The sequence below is a fragment of the Monodon monoceros genome, unplaced genomic scaffold (genome assembly GCF_005190385.1).
Source record: "Monodon monoceros isolate NGI ecotype Baffin Bay Population unplaced genomic scaffold, NGI_Narwhal_1 Super_Scaffold_5, whole genome shotgun sequence".
NCBI classification, from domain to species: Eukaryota; Metazoa; Chordata; class Mammalia; order Artiodactyla; family Monodontidae; genus Monodon; species Monodon monoceros.
This window is the reverse complement of record NW_021703782.1, coordinates 68,460,884-68,475,133: the sequence shown is the minus strand read 5'-3', so window position 1 is coordinate 68,475,133 and position 14,250 is coordinate 68,460,884. Positions and strand designations below refer to the sequence as shown.

At 38.2% G+C, this 14,250-nt stretch overlaps 1 protein-coding gene across 2 annotated transcripts in view; it reads right to left on the bottom strand.

The window, feature by feature from the left end:
- Positions 1-14,250, bottom strand: part of RORB (RAR related orphan receptor B) — a 181,837-nt gene that overhangs the window by 21,086 nt on the left and 146,501 nt on the right. The gene's annotated exons all lie outside the window — the stretch shown is intronic.

Genomic DNA, 14,250 nt, shown 5'->3' with positions numbered 1-14,250 from the left:
TAACAGTCAGTGTAAACTCCAAAAACTTTAAAATATTTGGAAAATCACTAGATCCCCAGTGTTTATCTCAGAAAGGAGGAATTGAAATATAAATGTTTTGCTTATATTTTAAAAAGGGAGGATTAAACAATAATCTAAAAAAATAGTTTTCTATAGAGGAAAGAGAAGAGAATGGGGGCACAGGGATAGAAGCCAGACTTCTCTGATGGTATTATTTTTGTAGATGTTACTTTGGAACCACGTAGATATCTTCCATAAATAATGTGAGAGGGAGATGAAATGATATGGACTCATGAGGTGATAATTTTGAAGCTGGGTCATGAGGGCCCTTATATTCTTCTTTCAAATTTTTCATAAGATAAAATTTTTCCCTGAAAAAGTTAAAAAAGTGGAAATGGTTTTATTCATAAAAAAAGTATAAATACAATCAATTTTGGGGGGCCATTTATTCCAAATGGGTTGTATTTAGTATTGTATCTTAAATATCGATTATTTTGGGTTTCGAGGTATGGAAGTTGAGTAATAGAACCAGACATAAGAGCTCTCCTTAACAACCTGCAGGGAGTCCCCCGAAGTTGGATAGAGCTGGCAGAAGGTCCCCTCATAATCCCCCCTCTGCTATTTGAACATGTGAAGGTGACATCTTGGAATTCTGTACTTAGGAATTCTGTAAGTGGGATATGAGTAGAATGAAGATGACCAAATTTTCTGCCTGGTAACTGTTCTTGGCTCATATAGAAATGGAGTTTTTCTTGTGTTTCAGGTGGTGCCATTTTAAATGCAATTTCTGTTCTTTCTAAATAGCAATATTTCATTTCTCCAGGATAATTCTCAAAGCAGTACTCAGGTACCGTTTTCTTTTTTTACCTTGCTAAGCTTCTGATATATATGGAGTGAAATAAATTGAGTTTTAGTAACATAGAGAATAAAAAATGTAAGCTTAAGCTTCTAATGCACCTTCGAAATAAAAAAATCTCGTATATCCATTGCCTGGAACATTATAAACACTGAGTAAATGGTAGTCACGATTGTCATTATTAGGACATTCTACATAGTTTTTCATCAGGGAAGGAATCTGACCACCCAGTGGAGCTGAAACGGAGCTATTTAATTTTGGAATCAGTGCTACTGAAGGAAGATATTTCGATATTTATTAAAGTTGTTCAATCAGAACTATAAACTGATGGATGTAGAAGATGCTACAAAATGCTAACTTATGATTATGGCTATGCTCTATTGGATTCAGCATTGAGCATTTCTAGACTTTCATTGCTTATCATGCTATAAAAATCCTTTCTTTAAAAAATCCTATATTCAAAAATTTATTGAACGTCCTCCTATGTTGTAAAAAAGGGCAGGAAATATTCTATACATCATATTAAAATAGATTGGTATGTCATGGTTCATCATTTTTCAATTTCATTTGGGCAGTCTAATTACTTAGACTCTTAAAAGAACATATCTATTCCTCAGTAGGTATATAATGAAAACATAAGATTTTTATGGCTCTATAGTTTTCAAACATTTATCTTCTTGGTGTAGTCTGTTTTCATTTTCAAAGATATACCGATTTGTCAGTAATTTACAGGCTTCAGGGTTTATAAGCAAAATTATAATTGCACTCAAAATTGCACTATGAAAAACTTTTTATCTGTTCCTTTACAATATCTCCTGAGAATTGCTGGCCAAGGTTTAAGAATTCCCTGGCCTTCTGCCACCAAAGTTTAGGGTTCTTTGGGGTATGAGGAGTGGGCATAATAAACATGTGGGCAGATTAAGCAAAATTGAAAGTTAAATCCACATGGATGCTTTAGGACTCTGCTCAGATGGCCATTCCTCGAGAAGGTTTCCCTGCTTCCCAGTGTCCCACGTAGAAGGGCCAGCTGCCATTACACTTTAATTCCACCCCCCAGCTGAACCTTTATTCCAGTCAGACTCCCACTGTGCTTATTTGAATGGATGTTTCTATACCCTTCAAGATTGTGAGTTCTTCAAGAGATGGACTGCAGAACCCAGCACAGTGCCTTCATATATTCATTCACATGTTCACAAATACTTTTTGAGAAGCTATTATATACCAAGTTAAGGTACAGAGTTTAAAAAAGGACATTTTCTTTTTTTAACAGGATCTTATAATAATATCATGTCATATCATGACGTAACAAATGCCCTGAGTTATTGTGGAAGCCCAAAGAAGAAAGTAACTAACTCAGTCAGAGGGAGGCAGAAAACTATCCACAGAGAAGATACCTGTTGACCTGGGCCTGAGCAGGAATTTGTCACATGAAGAGAAAGACAGACATCAGGTGGAGGGGATAATGGAAAGGCACAGAGAGAAAACTAGCTCTGAGCTAGATAACTGCTGACATTAAACTGTACATCTTTACAATCCTTACCTTTTACAAACAATTTCCCTTTGAGGAAAAAAGTGAGATTCAGAAAGAGTGAGTGACTTTAGACCCATTTTTACAGAGCTAACAAATGGCGTTGAAATCAGCTCTGTCTTTCCCAGCAAAAAGTCTGTAGTGTTTGCAATACAGAGTGCATTGAAGAGATGGGGACAAAGAGACTAGGGATAGACACTGTGACTGGAGATGGAACAGCTGCATAAGCATGGCCATGGAGTTTGGATTTTACCTTGTAGGCGATTAAGAGCTAGTGGAAGCCGTGAAGCAGGAGAGTGACATGGTCAGTTTTTTGTTTTAAAAGGGTGATACTGGCCATGGCAAAGAAGATGAGATGGCATTAAGGAGTAAGTGAGATTAATCAGGCTGTTGTGAAAAATACAGACAAGATATGAGGAGCTTCTAGAACAGGTGAGAATGACAGAGTCAGAGTGGAGGGGCTAGATTCAGGACAATTCTAAAGGAGGATGCATAGGACCAGCAGGGTGTGTGTGTGTGTGTGTGTGTGTGTGTGTGTGTGTGTGTGTGTGTGTGTGTGTGTGTGTGTGTGTGTGTGTGTGTGTGTGTGTGTGTGTGAATTAAATATAGTAGGTACTCAGCCAATGTTGAGTTAGTAAAGATAATGTTGAAAATATCCATCCATCCATTCGTCCCCTCGTTTTCTGCTTTATTTGACAAAGGATTTTAGAAAGCTAAGACTGACCCTTTGTTTGATGATCTTAAAGCCTAAGCACTCATGATGGCTTTAACATTAAACATGGGCAATTATTTCCCATACCCTTGTGGTGAGAAGTAAAAGGCAAATCTCTTTTTGACATAAGACATATATCAATGAAAGCTAAGACACAGCCGCAGCAGTAGCAGGAGCGATCCTTCTCCACTTCCTTTCACGGGTCTGCAGTGCAAAGGTGAGCCACGTGCAAAAACCGGCTTGACCCTCTCAAGGCTCAGGCCGGGGGTGGGGGTGGGGTCAATAAACCACACGGTAAAGCTAGACTTGGTCCCCCTCGGGAGCGAGGCCTGAAGGCTCATTCTGTCGATTAGAAAGATGCATGAACATCAGAGGAGATGGTCTGCTTGGACTGAGAGTCTGCAGTTGTGAAAAGGGGAGAAGGATTTAAAAAGAAGGGACAAAAGGGAGAGACAATGAATACAGTATGCAGAGTTCCTGCTGGGAGCCAAAGGAACTTTCAAGAGTCCTTGCCTGGAAAAATAGAAAAGGTAATAGTAAACGCTGTCATCTCTAGGGACCAACCACATGAGAAAGTCCAGACAAAAAGACTGAGGTAAAAGAGCAGGGGATCTGGAATCTTTCTGGGCAATCGCACACCCTTCATCCGTTTCCCTGATTTGGATTGCTGTTGCTTCTCAGAGCCCAGTTTCGGATCCTTTAACCAGCTTGGGCTGCAGAAAGCACATGTTGAAGAAGGAGTCAGCATGCACTGTGCTGGGATAATGGGTGCAACAGAAATATGACTGAATAATGACTGAATGATGGGAGATTCTACCACCTTCAGAGGTGACGCCCATGGACTCTACACTCTCCTTTTCCTGAGACCAGGGATGAGGCTAGAGATTTCTTAAGTGGACCTGAAAATGCAGCTGTTATCTTCTCAGTAGTTAAGATTCCGTATGTATCAGTGAGACAGAGCTTTGTCCATTTCACTAAGAGTATGTGGGCTGTTTGATAGTTAATAAAACAACAACAAGGAATGAGAAGAACAATTTTATATGCTCAGTCCAGTCATTCCTTTTCAGTCATGATGAGGGGAAATGTAAACACTGATGCTGGCAAGGGAAAACTGGGTGTGTAATTATAGGTTAAGAGTAAGTCCATGATCCTCATTTTCTACTTGTTAATTTCATGAAAAATATCCTGCTCTCACTTTGTCTTGCATCTCTTTTTTTCCCCATAAAATTGCTGTTTTATTTTTAGACTTTGACCCTTATACTATTCTTGAAGGAAGGCTTATTGGAGCCCAAGACTTATAACTAATTAATAGAATTTGTAACTTCATGTATTAAGTAACTTTATGAGATAGAAATGACAACATGTGATTCAAATGAAAGAATAATCCTAGAAATCTTTAAAATAATTGATATAGAGATATGTTTTCGGCATAGGTTGTGGTGATGGTTTCATGAGTGTATACTTATCTCCAAACCCATTAAGTTGTAGACATTAAATACAGACAGATTTTTGTATGTCGATTATATCTCAATAAAGAGGTTTAAAAAATAATTGATATAGGCAAATATACTTTATCATTTTTGATGAAAAATATTGAAAAATATTGTTAAAATTGTTACACTTCCCTAGAAGCTTTAGGGGTGGTCTTAAATCCACTTATGACAGGCAATAAGAAGAGAGAAATTAAATTTTTAAAGGGAAAACTAGAATAAAATTGATGGTAATTCTCAATAGTGTGTGCAAAAATTGTAGAACCCTGGGGCTGGAACTAACCTCCTTCCTTCATTTCCAAATGGACTGTATCTAAATAATTCCAGAAATTAGTTGGGTCTCCTGTCTCTCTCTGCAACTTTGGCTCCCTCCCCACACTGTGATTCATCAATCATCACTGTGATCTGTGGAATAAATCAAAGAAGCAGGAAGGAAGTCCCTCCTTAAGGTATTTACAGGTGGTTGAGATGTGCATGATATGTGTAAATATTAATAATATTTTGTGTAAATTAATTGTGTAAAAATAATATTTTGAAGTAATATTAAAGAAATATATGAAAAATAAATTTTGTTAAGTATTAATTCATATAGAAAAGCAAAGTCTGGAAAGAAGTCATCTAAATTGCCTAGTACTATGTAGAAAAAGGCTACATCTGCTTATTTTGGTGAAAAGTAAGTAAACTGACAAGTAAGGTGACAATTTCTTGTTTATAACTGTAATGTTATAAAATGTGGACCAGCTTGCAGCTACTAAAATAGCAAGTGACCTTCTGCAGCTCTGATTTCAACCACTCAGCGGGTTTTTTCCACCAAAGGGGCTTATTTTAGCTCTCACTAGACATTTCAGCAAATGGCGCTCTCCAAAGGCTACAGTGTCTCAGACACGGATTGCACGGGTGGTTTCATTAGAATCCCACATCCTGGGAGCGGGGAAAGTTGAGTATATCTTTAAAAACTGCTGCTTTCAGTGTTATTACCAAGAGCACCCGTGGCCCAACTGTATCAAGGCGAGAAAGCTGAGACTCAAAGCTATATATAGCACTAGAGGGGGCTGCATCTGAAGTCCCTAATTCTTTCTCCTCCCCCTCCTTTTTTTTTTTTTTTCTTCACGAGAAAGGACGGTTTCTTCTTGGTGAACTATACCCCCTATTCATTTTCCTCCATAAGGGATTTTTTTTTTTAAACTTGGAAGTATTCTTCTTATAATACTATATCTCAGCCTCAATCAAAATGATTAATGAATTTTTAATTTATCACTTGCCTTAAGGATCTAGAGAACTGCTCAATTCTCTGTTTAGTTTATACTACTAGTGTGAAAGGGAAATTCTTAGGGGATTCGCTTTGAATTAATGGCAGGATATCTCTATGGACTTGCTCAAGGCAAGTTTTAAGTGCCTGCATTAGGTTTTCAGAATATCAAGATTCCTCAGAATCCACACTCTGAGGCAGTAACTCTAATACATTAGAACAATTGGTTTAAAGGTGAAACATTTAACCAAGCGTGCATTTTGTCTTTTTGACAACACACTATCAGTTTTATACGTTTTTGGTCCTTAAATAGAACAAGTCTGCTGGTTAGTGTGTAACAGATGACTGTCAGAGAGGACAATGTTACTTTCGAGACCTTTCTGATTTCTCTAATCTCTATTTAGAGATGATGATTTTGGGGGCATAAATAGAATTGTGCTACCAGCATAAAAACATCAATATTTAAGCTTAAAACAGCCATCTATTAGTTATCCATAGCCTCAATAGGGAGGTAATATTTTCAGCATTTAAGTTCTTCAAATTTTTTAAAAAAGAATTTAGGGGCATAAATAACCCATAACTTATTTGTTGGCTCAGTTTCAATGTCCAACCACTCATTACTCTTTTACCAGTGAATTAGGAAAGCTTCTGGTGTCCTTTTCAAACAAATTCTATTGCCAATTATTACATCAGAGAATGGCATAACTGAGTTTTACTTCATGTAGATCTGAACCAAAATGTTGTTAAAGTGCTTCAGAAAAATATATTAACAAAATATAAGATTGTTACTAACTATAAAAATGATGAAAATGTGATAAAACACAATAAAATATGAACACAGAGAAAAACAGTGAAAAAAATCAGATTAATACTACAAGTAATAATATCTGGGAAAGGACTGAATGAACAGATTAATAAATAAAATGGTTAAAATTTTATCAAATTTCAGGAAGTTCAGGTGAGAGTACTGTAATAGGAAGTAAGAAAACTGAAACTAAAGCAGAAAGAAAAACTGAAAGAATCCATAGGGCATTTGTATTTAAGCAGAGTATATCCAAAGGAAAAAACATCATACACAGCAAAACAAATTAACTATCTACGAGGGTGCCTTCTTAATAATTTAATAATGGAAAGCTGTCTTGGATCACAAGTGTTTTGTTTCATTGCAATAGTGCATGTCTAGTTTTGGGGAAATTACAATTCCCTTTCTTCAAACTAGCTAAGAAAATTAAGAATATAGTATAAAAACATTACCTTTTGAAGCTAACTTTCATAGTAAAAGACCTCCTACACAGAACAATCAGAAAAGATCGACATACTTCAACGCCCTAGAATTGGTGAGTTTTAAGGAAAGCAGCTTGTAGGGTGGAGGAAGCCAATATGAATCCATTGAGCCTTTTATTTCACGCCCTTTGGGAAGTCACTTAACATTTTAAAGTCTTAGTTTCTTTGGGTTTGATTTTCTATCCATAGAAAGATTTGGCAGCAGTGATATTTTCTAAGGGCTGTGTAAAAGCATGGCGACTTGAGTCTAAGGGGCTAAATAGGAATTTCTCTTTCTTTTGACTCACAAGGGAGAAGTCTTGCAGAGTTACAGAAGGTGGGAGTACAGTTCACAGTCTTAAAAGTACTTGAAGTGTCTTAGAACAAACAAAAACAAGATAATCTAGAGCCCATGAAAATATTTCCCTACTCTCTTTTAAGAAGTACACCTCCTTGGGCTTCCCTGGTGGCGCAGTGGTTGAGAGTCCGCCTGCCGATGCAGGGGACAGGGGTTCGTGCCCCGGTCGGGGAAGATCCCACATGCCGTGGAGCTGCTGGGGCCGTGAGCCATGGCCGCTGAGCCTGCGCGTCCGGAGCCTGTGCTCCGTAACGGGAGAGGCCACAACAGTGAGAGGCCCGCGTACCGCAAAAAATAAATAAATAAATAAAATAAAATAAAAAGTACACCTCCACACATTACTCAAAGGACACTTAGCGGGTCACAGATGATGAAAACCTAATTACGGAAATTGCTCACGGCCATCATTAGGACTGACCTTTACTATTTGGATTTTGTTGACATATGGATTGACTGTTAATTTAAACAGAAGCAATCCCTCCCCAACCTTACCCCCCTTTGGAAATGTAGCCAATATAATTCTGACCTTTAGGAAGAACTAATTCAGGAGAAATCTTTGGAGGCAATTTTTACATTTTCAAACATTTAATCTAAATTTTTAAAAGTAATGATTGCTTAAATAATACCTTTAATTGACTAATGCTTTAAAATAAGTGTTTTCTAAATAGTCTAGCACCAAATGTTCCTGGAGCAAACCTGTCTGAAAACCAAACAGCAGTTCCACAATAGTCTGCATAAATAGGGCTCAGATTTAAATAATAAATTTCTTCTCAGTAGTAAGGGTATATCGTCATATATCCTTATCTATAGCTTACATCCTAAAATAAAATAAACAAAAAGTCTTGCCAGCTAGAAACATTTCCAACAGGTTTCCCCACATTTGTAAATATCACAGAAATAAATCCTGTACTGGTTGGCAGAGAGAGCCTGTTAAGTTGGTTGTATACCATGGTAATGAAAACCAAAGTGTATCAAGCTCCATCAACGTGGCCATCAATTGACATTTCTGTGTCCCATAGCCTATGTGGCATTTTAACCCCACCCAGCTCTTCCCAAAATAGGTGCTTGAAAATGTGGCTAAAGCAGTACCTATTCACCCCAGGCAGGGGAAAAGTGATTCAGAGCTCTTTCTAAGAGTTAAGTGTCAAGCTTGCAATGCGGGAAATACTAGTCAACAGTGGGGCTGTTTCAGAGATTGTCTTATAAGCATAAACATTCCTTCCTTCAATAAGTCATAGGTAGAACCTCATGAAATCTCCTTCCCTCTTCCTTACTGCAGAATATTTCATGTCTACTATGGCTTTTGAAACTGAGTGCATAAATTGGAATTGGTTTTCCAATAGCTTCCCAATAGCAGTTTTTTTTTTTTTTTTTGGTTGGTGGATTTTAGAATCTTCTTAGGAAGTTCTGAATTCTGAGTCAAAAATTAATCCCAAACTAGTATCTCCAGGGGAAGTCTACTGAGGAAGATCAGTTTTGCATAATTTCAACTCAAAATAGAAAAGGTGATTTAAAAGATTTACCTAATCCAGTGAATGCTAGCACATAAGGAAAGCTGTACTGACAGAGGTACAAGCATATAGTGGTTAATCTGCATACAGGTACTATAAATAGATATGCAGGTTTATAAGTACTTCAGCTGAGCATATATGTGTGTATTACTTATAGTGTAAATCATGTTTATATATGTTTAGAGCCTTGCTGGTCACAAAGTACTTTTGTATACATTATGCCATTTATTCCAGTTGTGGAGAATCATTGCACTGAGCACGACAGTAGAGTGACTACAACATATTACTAGGTGAGTTAAGACATCTTTTTCAGGTTGTTAAAGGATATCTAGAAAGATACAGATTTGAATGACTCTAGGGAAGAACTATAGTGTCCTCTGTCCCAGGATGCTCCAGAATAATTCATGGCCATGGACTAGTTAATACTATAGTTGTGACCATGGTAAAGATCTTTTTTTTTTTTTGAGATAGACGACAGGATTCTGGAAATAAGCAGCCTCTTGGGATGTAGTCTATGGAAAGCAGAGAACAAGGGAGTATGAAAATTTCAGAGGAGTCAAGTAAATCCCTCTCAAGTGATCAAGGTGATGTGGGTAGGCCTGGGGCTCAGTCAAGACCATATCTTTATTGTTTTGTCCCCCTTTTTCTTTCAAGAGGGGTTTGGGGAGGTGGTCAGGTTGAAGTGGGCCAGAGAGGACAGGTCGATTTGCCCTGAAGTATCCATACAGCGGCTCACTCTTTACTTTGTACATGAACTAGGGATGGTTTGAGATTGGCCACCAGCCTCTCATTGATCAGCTCCTGGCTGTCCTTGATGTTCATTTTTTTTTTTTTTTAGGAGTGTGGATGAAGAGAAGAGGCTGGTGCACACTTCTGATGTGACTGTGGTTATTAACTTTATAGTTGACAGGTCATTCCACCCCATGGAAATTCCCGAGTGTGGTCCTACTCCTTGAGACAGCTGTTTCGGCATCGGTCAGGATTGCCTAGTTGCCTCTAAGTCCCCTCCCCTCCTCTCCACTACCCTACCCTTCTCCTTGGGAAGTGGCTGGAACAAAGGGAATATTTGTGCACATGGCCAAAGCTCCCACCAGGAGTTGGGAGAACCATAATCCTTCAAAGTCACTGAGCCCATCTGCCTTATTTTTCAGATGAAGAGACAGAGCTCCAGAAAGCTGAACTAATTTTGAACAAGTTCACATGGCTAGTATGTGAACTCGCCATCAGGAGTCCCAATTTCAATGTCCCTTCCCTAAACTGCCTGCATAGGACCTGTGTTTGGGTGAAGGTGACAGGGGTGTCAGATGACAATGGAAGTTCACAAGATGTCTTCCCTCAAGGCAAGAAAGAAAGAACTAAGACACTGGATTTCCATGTCCCTTACTGCTTGAATGCTTTTTCTCATTAGTTTAGTCTACTTTCGTTCATTTTAATGACTTACTAGGTACTTGCTCCTAAATTGAATGCCTACCTGTATTTGATAAAGGTGCCACCAGAGGACATAGGAAATACATAGCTGGAGTTAAATTCTATTCTCTGTACCATTTCTGAATGAGTAGTTGAATATGCTTAATAGGTTTAGGCAGTTGTAAAATATTTACCTGTAAAAGCCTATATCATTGAAGCTGCTGTCTTATGACCATAGCACCTGCTTGGGGTTCTTAAAAAAATAACAACTGAAACACCAGCAACTTTTACAGAATTTCCCCCAATAAAACATCACTAGAAATACCTTCTATGTGTCCATGTAGCTTTGATGAAAAAAATAGTACATTACAGGGATTAGGTCACCTTTAGGCCAATCCCTTTTTGTAATCTCCTCTATTAATACTCAGCTTCTGTAATAGATGAATTTGCTTAAAAAAAAAAGAGGTTTATTTCTATTTTTGATGTTTAAAATTCCAGGCTCCATAAATAGACCACAAAAGGAATATGAAAGTAAATCTACATTGAAGATTACACAGGAGGGATCAATGAATTCATTGATTTCATTGTCTTTATCTGGAGAGAAAATTACTGAACAGCAAACTCAGATAATGTTTGTAAAAGGCAATCTATCCCCTTAGCACTGAAACTAATTTGATGGATTTTTTCCCTGTTTTTAAAAGCATGTTGTTTGGCTGTTTGAATTGTCTTGTTGTCTGGTACCTCATGGATACACTGTCAATCATCTTTGAGCTTAAATGAGCTTTCATTAAGAGTATTAGTCCTGCAGAATCCTCCAACCCATCTGAGGGCTATAGTGGGGGAGCAAAAACACGACCTTCCATTTTCTCTCTCTGCTTCTTTGCCAATCTTCCTATAGCCAGCTTCCTTTCCCTGCCACCAACCACTGCAAAATTTTATTTGCAAAGATATAACACCTCCACCATGCCAGCTTGAAGTAAAATTCCTGCTAAACCCAGTTAAACCTGATGCCAAATATTAATTTGCAGCTTACTTTTGCCCTTCTCTTATTTTATGGTGTTTTGTCCTATGGGATTTTGAGAAACCCAAGCATATTATTCTGGAAATGTTTCATGCTTTCCTCCTTGCTTACCCACATTTTCTTTTCAAGTCCCAAGACTATGGGAATAAAACATTCCTGAAAAGAGCTGTGGCACAGAGTAAGCAATACCCCCCATCTTCTTCACCTGCAGGAGAGTTTGTGGTATCGTCATGCTCGGGATTTAGAATACATGGCGTTGAACTGCAGTTATTTATTTTCGTGCCTGCCTCCTAGACGGTGAGGACAGGAACCGTGTTCTCCTTGCCTTGAGTGCCTGGCACACACTACCAAACGTAAAATAGCCAGCTAGTGGGAAGCAGCCGCATAGCACAGGGAGGTCAGCTCGGTGCTTTGTGACTACCTAGAGGGGTGGGATAGGGAGGGTGGGAGGGAGACGCAAGAGGGAGGAGATATGGGGATATATGTATACGTATAGCTGATTCACTTTGTTACAAAGCAGAAACTAACACACCATTGTAAAGCAATTATACTCCAATAAACATGTTAAAAAAAAAAAAAAGAATATGCTTTTGAAAGAATGCCTGGAAGTGTAGAGTAGCAGAATGAGCTACATAAGAACTTAAGCTTTACCACATAACTAACTCTATGCCTGGGAAAATCACTCCCTCTTCCTGACCCTTAATTTCTTCATCTGCGCAATGGGATGATTTCTTCACTTCTCACCTGAAGGCACTGGTAGGAGGCTTAAATTGGCTAATGTGCATGAAGGCATTTTCTGTTTCTGTCTATCCATAAGGTATTATTATTAGGGTTCCTGAACCTAGAAGTCTGTAGTTCCTTTGGTGCACTTTTAGAAAGACAATGGTTTTTCAGGAGGAATATTCCTGACTCATAACAATCAACTAATTGACTTTTTGGGATCTGCATGCTGTTGCTAGTATTGTTTTATGGTTCTTAAACATGCATTTTTATTAAAATTTCAAAACTGTATTCTGTATGGGCTAATCCAAAAACTGTGTTTTTTTTTTAATCTGCTTTTACAATGGCCCAATCAGAATCATGACCTGGTTGTACAATTTCATTGTTCCCTCAGAAACGAGAGGAAGCAGATCAGTACTTCTAGCAGCCAAGAGTGATGTTAAAAAATTCTCTCGTGTGATATAGCCTCAATTCACGCAGTCAGAATGTGGCTAAAATCACATTTTCTTTTTTAGACGGTTTTATTTTATTTTTTGGTCACACAGTGTGGCTTGCGGGATCTTAGTTCCCTGACCAGGGATTGAACCTGGGCTCTGGCAGAGAAAGCACCAAGTGCTAACCACTGACTGCCAGGGAATTCCCCACATTTTCTATATTTGTCAGCACAGGCTTCTTTCTATGACAACTTGTCACCCGCCAGATTAGTATAGATCCTTGTTAATCAACTCAAGTCAAAATGTCAGCGTGCACCCTCTCTAAGCTCCTTTGTAGCGCCCAGTAGGACGTCAGGTAGGCAGCAAACACCAAGCAAGTCTTGTTGTGGGAATGCCATTAACTTGGGAGGGGCTCCCTTTGTTTGATGGGAAGAAAGATAGTTAAAATAGTTTTTAACTATTTTAACTAATATAGTTTTGATGTTACTTTGACCTGGGTTCACATGCTTACTTTGCTTTTAACAAGTTTTATAACTTCTGAGCCTCAATGTTTTCATCTGTAAAATGGATATACGAATAATTACATAACAGGCATAATAGGGTTGTTATAAGAGTTGAATATTGCTAGGCACCATTAGGGGCTCAATAACAGGTAATTAGGTAATGACCAAGAATGTTATTAAGTAATAATGAGATTAATACCATTATAAGATCAATTATATTGATAATAATAATAATGATGAGGCTTATGCATGACAGAAGCTGTTCTAAGAATTTTCAAATATTAACTCATTTACTCCACACACACAGGTAGGGATTATTATTATCTCAGGTTTACAACTGAGACTCAGGTTGGGTAAACTGCCTGAGGGAAAAGGAACAATGAGGTTTTGAATTCAGGCAGTCTGACTCCAGAACCAAAGTTCTTAACTGCTGTACTACACCACTGATGCCCTCCTGCCCAATTAGACTGTTATGGACTCAGTGCTTTAGTGAAATGAGTGGCAGTTTTTTGGATCGTGCAGGAAAGCATAGTGCATCACATTGTTGTGGCTCTTATAAGTACCTCCATTCGACACTCGAAGGAGTTTGTGTCCACTAGATGGCATTGCCGTTTTAACGAAATGGGAACCAAGGCAATACCTAGGCTCAGGAGCCTGCTAAATTTGAGAGCACTAGGAGAACAACCTAATTGCATCCCTAAAAGTCTGATGGAAGAAATCTCGAAAATTTAAGGCAGATCTAGAGATCTCTAAAGACTAATAGTATCTTGAAATAAGTAAGAAAAATAAATGCTGGTTCATTTTGGGGTCAGTGTCTGTGTAGAAAATCTGGATGAATTTGGAGTTTCTCTAGTTCATAGAGGAATAGACTCAAGGCCAGGAGGAGAATGACCTGGGTAGGGTTACTTGAACTTCCTGTTTCTGGCTGTAGTCTTCTCTCTGTAATACCTCCTACTGATTCTAAATCACAAAGAAATTGTGATTTCTGCATTCTTAGAAGTCTTTCCTTTTTGGGTATGGATCAGATCATCCAACAATTGTTTTTGTTGCAGTATGTTTTAAACGTGTTCCCAATCAATAGCAAACTCAGGAACTTAGATACTAAGTAGGATAAAAGCAAAAAATGGTGCCTATTTCCTTTTCCTTTTAACATGTCCTTTTGGAAAGACCTAGTGACTCCACTTAAACAGATTGTCCC